This window comes from Mastomys coucha, unplaced genomic scaffold (genome assembly GCF_008632895.1).
Source record: "Mastomys coucha isolate ucsf_1 unplaced genomic scaffold, UCSF_Mcou_1 pScaffold7, whole genome shotgun sequence".
NCBI classification, from domain to species: Eukaryota; Metazoa; Chordata; class Mammalia; order Rodentia; family Muridae; genus Mastomys; species Mastomys coucha.
In genome coordinates, this window is record NW_022196913.1 from 58,690,670 (window position 1) to 58,699,371 (window position 8,702).

At 47.4% G+C, this 8,702-nt stretch overlaps 1 pseudogene; it reads left to right on the forward strand.

Annotated features, from left to right (window-relative positions):
- Positions 1-898: 898 nt before the first annotated feature.
- LOC116081993 lies at positions 899-1,782 on the forward strand (annotated as a pseudogene).
- The last annotated feature ends 6,920 nt before the right edge of the window (positions 1,783-8,702 follow it).

Consider the following 8,702-nt stretch of genomic DNA (forward strand, 5'->3'; position numbering starts at 1 on the left):
AAGCCCGGCAAGCATTCCCAGAACAAATAGCCAAATGAAGACTCTGCAAAAGTAACAAGAAACTCGCAGCAGAAAAAACAGCAGGAGCTCCCCTCAAACAAACAGAAAACAACCCACAAATGCACACGCGCACACACACACACACAAAAAACCTCGCCACATTTACTTAGTAGAAGACAGATGAAAGCTAGCTTCTACTTCCCAGTCAACATTTCACAAAACTCTTCATGTCTGGCCACACGTGGGCGCTAAGAAGATGTAGAGCATCAAGAGCCAGTGGACAAAGGGAATGTGAAGGGGCTCTACGGCGAATCTCTGTCACAGGAAAATCTTGAGCAACTGTATCAGATAAAGATATGGACAGGTTCTAGAGGAGGTCCTGGGGACACCTTCACACTGTAAGGTAACTCAGCTGCCCATCAACTGTCCAATGCATGGGTCAACAAACTCTGACAAGGGCCAAGAGCTTGTACAGTTGTCACTTACAAGAGGACTGGCTCCGGGATCCCCAGCAGGACTGGAGGACACAGGCCCCTTATCTAAAATGGAATACTGTCTGCATATAGCCCTGTACTTCCACCTGTAGACTTGGAGCATCCTCTGGGTTATTTAGGATATCTAATGCAAGGCAAATGCTGGGTGAGTGCTTTGTCCTGCGTTGTTCCAGAGATAACGGTAAGGAAAAGGATTCTGTGTTCAGCATAGGTGGCTCTCCTCCCTGAATTTCTTGATCTGCAGTTGATTAAGTCCTCCGATGTGGAACTCACAGGCACAGAGGAACCATTAGGCAAGGAAAACTATCAGAGAGAAAAATAAGAAAGATCTTTTGCCAGGCATTTTCATTACAGTGACATTGTCTTTAAAATCCCTGTGGGACAATCCCTGACACATGGCCACGATGCCCAGGGAAGATGAGGTGATGTGGAAGTCCACCTACTTCCTTAAGATCATCGAACTTTGAGATGATTTTCAAAAATGCTACACCGTGGCAGCAGACAATGTGGGCTCTAAGCAGGCTAGCAGGTTGGCATGTCCTTGCAAGGAAAGGCTATGATGCTGAAGAGAAAGAACCCCAGGCTGTGCATGGCTATCCAGAGGCATCTGTAGACTTCCCAGCTATGGAGAAACTGCTGAAATCAGGGACATGCTGCTGGCCAGTAAAGTGCAGGCTGCCATCTCCCCATGGGAGGTCACTGCGCCAGCTCAGAACACTGGGGTGGAAGACCTCTTTGTTCCAGGCCTTTAGGTATCACTACAATCTCCAAAGGTACCACTGAAATTCTGAGTGATGTGAGTTGATGACAGAGGGAAAGTGAGAGCCAGTGAAGCCACAGAACACACGGAACATCTCCACCTTCTCCCTTGGGCTGATTACCCAGCAGGTATTAGACAGTAGCAGCATCTACACCCTGGAAGTGCGTGACATCACAGAACAAACTCTACCCTCTGGATTCCTGGAGGGTGTCCGAACCACTGCTAGTGTTTATCTGAAGATTGGTTACCCAGCTCTTACCTCAGTGTCGCAGTCTGTCATCAGTGGGTACCTGCAGGTCCTGGCTTTATCTGTGGAGACTGAGCATACCTTGCAACTTGATGAAAAGGCGAAGGCCTTCGTGCCTGATCCATTTGCACTCTTGGCCGCTGCCCACAAAACTGCCACCATCATTGATGCTCCTCCTACAGCTCCTGCAGCCCTAAGAAAGGCTGAAGCCAAGCAAGGGTGGGGGCGGTCAGATGAGGCTGTGGGATTTGGTCTCTGACTAATTCCTTCAAAGCAACAAACTCAGCCAGCTTAGCTTGAGAAACATGGCAGTAATAACTTACTTCTCAGAAGAGGAGGAGGAGCAGAAGCAGCCATGGGCTGTGTTCTAATAAAGCTCAATTTTTAAAAATAGTATAACAGCATAACTGAAACTGTTACAGGACAATAGATGAATACTAGGTACATAATTAGAGTAGAGGAAGGTCAAAGACAAGACGCTACAATACCCTTGAGTTGATTTATAGGAACTCCCAAGCCATGCATGCTAAGCCACATTGCTCTGGGGCATCTGAGGCATCATAATGAAAACATGAACTCCAGCATCAGGCACTCCCTCTCTTTAGCAGAATGCAGAATGCTGCACCATTAAGGTGAGCCAAAAAGATCCTGATAGACTAGCCCCTATTTGATTTGCTGTTCTGGGAGTTAGTACCCAGGATGCTCTGTGGAATATTGTTCACCAAAACACCTATATGTGCCAGGTGCAACATATGCATTCCTGAACACAGACTAAATTTCACACAAGAAAACTTGTACAAAAATATGAAACCTACAGCAGGCTGTGGCATGCATGCTTTTAATCCCAGCTCTTGGGAGGCGGAGGCAAGGTAAATCGTTGTGTGTTTAAGGCCAGCCTGATCTCAAGTTCATGAGCAAGCCATGTGGAACAAGCCAGAAAGTGACATTCTTCCAATGGCCTCTGCTTCCATCCCTGACTTCCTCAGTGCTGGAGTGTGACCTGCGAAGTGGAAGCTGAAGCAAACCCTTTCCTTCCCGAGTTGTGTTTGACCATGTGATAAGCACATCACAGCAACAGAAACCCAGCAGACACCAGACAGCTTACAGTCTACATACACCACTGGTTCTGGGTAAGGCCCTAGATCCTGCACTGTAGTGACATAGACATGGAACTGTAGGGTCTCTGCACATCTAAGGGTCTTTGTCTTATCAAAGGCATAGGTAAGAACTGGGAAGCTGAATTCCCAGGGGCCAGGAAGTGGCCACTCACTAGGTAAGGTGCAGAATACTCAAGAGCTCCTTCAAAGGAGGTAGGGCTTGATGAGGGATCATAGGTGACAGAATGCTGCTAGAGTGATGGCTCAAGGGCAGAAGACAAGAGAGGGAACAACAGAGGGGTCTTGGCTACCAACTGGTAGTGTTTCAACATGAACAGACGCTGTGGGTAATGTCCCTATTTCCATGTCTTGTTCCTTCCTTCTTTGCCTTTCTCTGTTTCCTCAGAGTGAACTCCATTCACAGACCTCACATCACGAGGTGGCTGTCCTGGCTTTAGCTTATTTACTTCCTTGCTTTTCTCCAGATGGCAAGAGCCACAGTATAGTTCTTAAGTACTTAACTTTCTCTCCTTGGCCCAGGTTCTCCACTCCAACCCACTCATAGTGACAAATATGACAACTGATTAGTCAGGTTTGGGTAAGTAACTCTGGAAGCAGAGAGAGATCCAACGCTCCCAGAAGTCAAAGCACTGCTAAGGGAGGTGGGGATTTGCTTAGCAGGAGACTGGATGAGCCCGTTTAAAATTCCTTATTCACAATCTGCAGACACGTGTTCTGCTCTGAGAAGTGGGAGACACACTTTGTCTGTGTCTCTGTGGTGGAGACCTTAGTTCAAGGACAAGGGAGAGAGGGAGAATTCATGCGAGAGACCATCACAGGAGGGATGCTGCTGTAGGACGCCAGAGTACCTGCTCCTCAGAAGGAAGTTCTGCATTGGAATTTGCTTCCTTGGTGACTTCTGACGTGCACTTATTTCTCTGTCTCATTCTTGATCTTGAGCGAACACGGAAAGGTTTCTGTCAGACAGCTGGAGAATTTGGGCAGTCCTTGGCCCAGCAGGACAACTTCACACACTGTAATGGCTCTTATAATTCCTTGTTTTCATAAGAGACTCAGTTGTAGGTGAATCATTGATTCAGAAAGCTTTTGGAGACAGGAAGAAAGCAGTCACATCACTTGTAGGAAAGAGCCTGAATTCATAACACATGGACCACCTCCCTTCAAACTGCAGAATGGAGAAGTACAGAAACGGTCAGTGGAAAGGTCCAGACCTGGGGGGTTTGGTACTGTTACTAGGTGTTGATGGGGCTTGTTATCCCAAGGAATCCACACACAGTGGTTTCCTAGGCTCTTTCTGTCTGTTCCTCTGTCCCTATTGACTCTCCGGTATCTGGAAGTCAGAATCACACACACACACACCCATACACACATCACATAGGAAACAAACAAAGAAACAACCCCCCCACTCATTTGCATTCAAAGGACTCATCGGTATTTCATCCTTGCCCCTAACAATAGCTCCTTTACCATTTTCCCTCCACCCCTGTTCTGTGTCAGGCTTCACTGCCGCTGGAATCAGCCTGTAATTTCCATTCTGTACCCTCTTCCCCTCTGGGTGATTACCACTCTCCCCGTGTAATTACCAGTCTCCCTAAATAGAATTTTAATGACCGTAAGACATTTCATTGTGTGTCTGGGATTGCTGTATTTAATCATTTGCTATTTTTTGAACCTTCGGTAGTTTCCAAGTTGTCACTAGGGGTTGATCACTTATCAGTGACTCATTTTCCAGGGAAACTTATTTCCTATCTCTGACAACATCACAAGAAAACAATCTTGGATGCAGGAATGTTGCAGCGAAGGTTGGGACCTGTCTTGGGCTCTTCAGAAGTCTGTCAACACAATAGTCTTGCAGATAATGTCAGGCCCATTGAGGATGCTGTGCCCATGTAGCCCGGCTTGCAGAAACATGAGAATGCCCATGTTCAACATTCGTAGCAATGCCTGTGCACACATGTAGCTTCTGCTGAGGCTGGGAAGCGTTGTAACTAGGGAAGCAACCCTTTAGAATCTGCCATCTGGGGTCGGAGGAATCCAAGGAGGTTTACATGGCGGCCTGTAACTGATAGCTTCCAGCTCAGGCACCAGACTAAAGCTGAACCCAAGCATCCCTGTGAAATCAGACAAAGCTGTGAGCTGAAAGCTTTCCATCACTGAGGAAGCCAGGGACGGAAGCAGGAAGCAGGAAGCAGGAAGCAGGAAGCAGAAGAATGCCACTTCCTGGTTTTGTTCCTCATGGCTTCCTCAGTTTGTTTTTTTATATAACTCAGGACCATATGCCCAGAGGTGGTACCATCCACAGTGAACTGTGTCTTAGTCAGTGTTCTATCGCTGTAAAGAGACACTACAACCAAGGCAACTCTTTTTTTGTTTGTTTGTTTGTTTGTTTTTGGTTTTTTGGTTTTTCGAGACAGGGTTTCTCTGTGTAGCCCTGGCTGTCCTGGAACTCACTCTGTAGACCAGGCTGGCCTCAAACTCAGAAATCTGCCTGCCTCTGCCTCCCAAGTGCTGGGATTAAAGGTGTGAGCCACCACCGCCCAGCCCAAGGTAACTCTTATAAAAGAAAACCTTTAATTACAAGCTGGCTTACAGTTTCAGAAGTTTAATCCTGTATCTTTCAGACAGAGCATGGTGGTGGCATGCATGGGTCTGGAGATGCATCTGAGATGATGAGATGATGCAGCTGAGAGCTGCATCCTGATCTACAGGCCAGGAGAGAGAGGCTGGGCTTGCCATGGGCTTTTGAACGAAGTCCAACCCCAGTGACACACTTCCTCCAGCAAGGCCGCATCTCCGGATCCTTCTAATCCTTTCAAACAGCACCACTCCCTGGTGACTAAGCATCAAATAAATAAGCCTTTGGGGGGGGGGAGGCTATTCCTATTCAAACCACCAATGGCTGGGTCCTCTCATGCCAATCATTAATCAAGAAAATGTCACACAAGCTTGCTTACAGGTCGATCTTGTGGAGGTATTTATTTCCTCGGTTGAAATTCACTTCTAGAAGATGACTTTAGGCTTTGTAATCAAGTTAACCAAAAAAACTATCCAGATCCTTATGCCTCATCCTAGAAATTAGGTCAACAGGTTACTGTGTGTCCCCCATTTCCTTGGGGGTCATTGGCCACTGGCCCACAAGGGTAAGGGGGGCAGAGTCAGAACAAGCAGTTCTGACAGTCCCTAAGTACAATGGAATGACAGACTTCCAGGATCAGCTTGAGAGAGCCAGCTCAATTTTATTCACTGGGCAAGAGGGCAGCCGCTAGGGGATTGCTTAATTGGTGTTCACAATATGCTTCATTTGCATAAGGCAGCATAACCATAGCACCAGGGTGGGAGCACAACACTTAATTATCATAGGGACAAGAAGGGGAAAACTTTTTTTTTTTTTTAAACAGGGAGCTGTGTCATGCTTAAGATAAGCCAGGCATTGGTGCTCAGGGACATCTTCCAAATAAGGTCAGGCAGAAAGTAGGAATCCCTGCTAGAGGAAAGGAGTCCTCCATTTTACACCAAGCATGGAGAGCTATCTGGACAGAGTAGACTGTAACCTTCCCAGTAGGGCCCTCCAATAAGCTACCTGTAGCGATGGTCTTCCTATATAGCAGCCCTGTATTAATCAGGATTCTCTAGAGAAACAGAACTGATAGAATGAATATGTGGTGTTTATTGTAATGTCTTACAGATTATGGGCCAGCTAATCCAGCAGTAGCTGTCCAACAATGGAAGGTCCAAGAATCCAGTAGCTGTTCAGTCCACAGGCAGGATGGCTCAGCTGGTCTTTAGTATAAGAAAGAATCCTGAAGACATAGGCTTTAATGTCAGTGAAGAAATAGACTTGCCAGGGAGATGGAGAACACTCCACTTTTTTCCTTTCATGCCTTTTGTATAGACGGCCACCAGAAGGTGTGGCCCAGACGAAAGGTGGATCTTCCCACCTGAGAATACCCAGGTTAAAGACAGTCTTACCACTTCAAATGATTTAAGAAAAATGTCTCACAGGTATACCCAGCCACTTGGGTTTTAGTTAATTCTAGGCGAAGCTGACATCCAAAACTGGCTGCTGGAGTCCCAAAGCTCAGGGCATTGTGTGGCTTGAGACAGTTTGTATGTGCTGACTGGCCTCTCTCCTTACGAAACTGCCAGGATTCAATCATGGGGTACTGAGAATTTTGGATTTTTAAAAAACACAGTTATGTTATGTGATTATGTTTTTGTTTTAATCTCAGGTGTGGGATATGAGACTGCTAACTATGTTTTTACCACCTGCAGATAGTTTGCATTTGGAATTCTGGGGATTCTTGGGAGCATATAAATGCAAGAGCTCCCAGAGAGTCTGTGGGGGCTGCTGCTCCCCTTGCTGCTGCTGGCTCCTGCTGTCGCATTTGCTGCTTTTGCTATTGCTGGATTGTTGGATGGTTGGATTACTGGTTGCTGGGTTGCTGAGGATATCCCAATGATGAAGATTAGACTTGCCCCTAGGAACTCGATGCCTCTAATCAGCAGGAAGTAGTCTAAGGAGATCTATGCCCCCTTTCCCCTCTAACCTAGTGTTGGGGGCTGGAAGGGGTTACAGGGAAACAAAGATGGAGAAAGATGGTAGGTAAAAGAACCCTTATAAAGTAGCCCAAAAAAGTACAGTCACAGGGCTGCCCCAAGATGACTTTTTCTAATTCCATCACCCCCAAAGACACCCTCTGACACAATAGTTGGATTTCATCCTATCTTCTTAGCGAGTTAGCATGGAGCTAAAACTCGGGCATGATTTTCAGAGGAGACTAATCATAGTCAGGTGGAGAGAGAATTTTTAAAAAGGTAGGTGGTAAAGTGCTTAAACAGAGGACGAATGGAAAGACTTTCTGCTGAGATGGAGAAAAAGCTGGAGACAGACAGTAGGAATAGAAACCCATGCTTTGGAGGTGTACAAAGGGCCTGGCCGGGGAATGAGCACGAATCCGGTCTTTGTAGGGAAGGACTGGGAAAAGAGAGAGTGTCCCCCCTCCACCTCATAATAATGCTTCACTTTGGGGCTCTGGACTATAAAGCTAACTTCGGCTACTGAGTGGCCCAAGAGCCCTTATAAGAGAATTTCTGAGATTGACTGGGATGGAGGGGAGAAGAGACAACGTCATCCTGAGGAGCGGAAAAAGAACAAAAGGCCACCTGAGACTCCTGAATGTGAGTTAGACACTGTTGCAAAGAGCCCTGACTCAGCAGGCACTTCTCTGGTCATCCCACCCACCCCCAGTCCCAGAATGCCCGTGCCCTCCACCCCTCCCTTCTGCCAGTGCAGAAAAGCACAGGTCCTCCCTCCAGTCCCTCTAGATACCGTGGGTCCTTCTCCAGCCATCCGTCTCTTTAGCCTTGTTGCTGGACTTAGCCGGAGCTTGACCCAGCGCCCAGTTCTTTTCTTGTAGGCATTACTAACAGCTCAGTAAACCTTTCTGTTTCTAGGATCTCAAGAGTTTGTGTTCAGCAACCCTGGAAGGGACTTTGGGCTGGGAGTTCAGAAGGAAAGCGTTGGGCAGGGTCAGTTGAGCTCAGCTGCTCACTGGCCTTAGAAGACACCGCAAAACGCAAAGCACAGGGGTGGATACTTGCTGTGGGTCTGGGAGAGGCACACACCTGGCTCCACCTGGACCTTTCCAGGTGGTGGCAAGGAGCGGGACAAGGCAGAGAGGTCTGGACGGACGGCTGAGAATGTGGGAGGTGAAAATGGCAGCGGCTCCTGTTCCTGTGACTGATTCTCCAAGAGAGTCCGTCCTGCTCAGAACAAGCTCGGAGGTCACCATCTGTCCCAGCTTCTTTTTCTGTCGCTGGAAGCAAAGACTCTGACAAAAGCGACTTAAGGACAGAAAGGTCTGCTCGGGCTTACAGTTCCAAAGGGATACAATAGACCATGGTGGAAAAGGCAGTAAGCAGGGAAGGAATGATGGCATGGGCAGTATTGGCATTTTGTCTAGGCTCCGCCCCACAGTTACCTGGCAACAGCCAGGTGAGCCTGACTCACTATAAAAGGGGCTGCTTGGTCCTTCCTCTCTCTCTTGCTCTCTTCTCCTCTTGTTCTTGCCCCTTACCCTCTT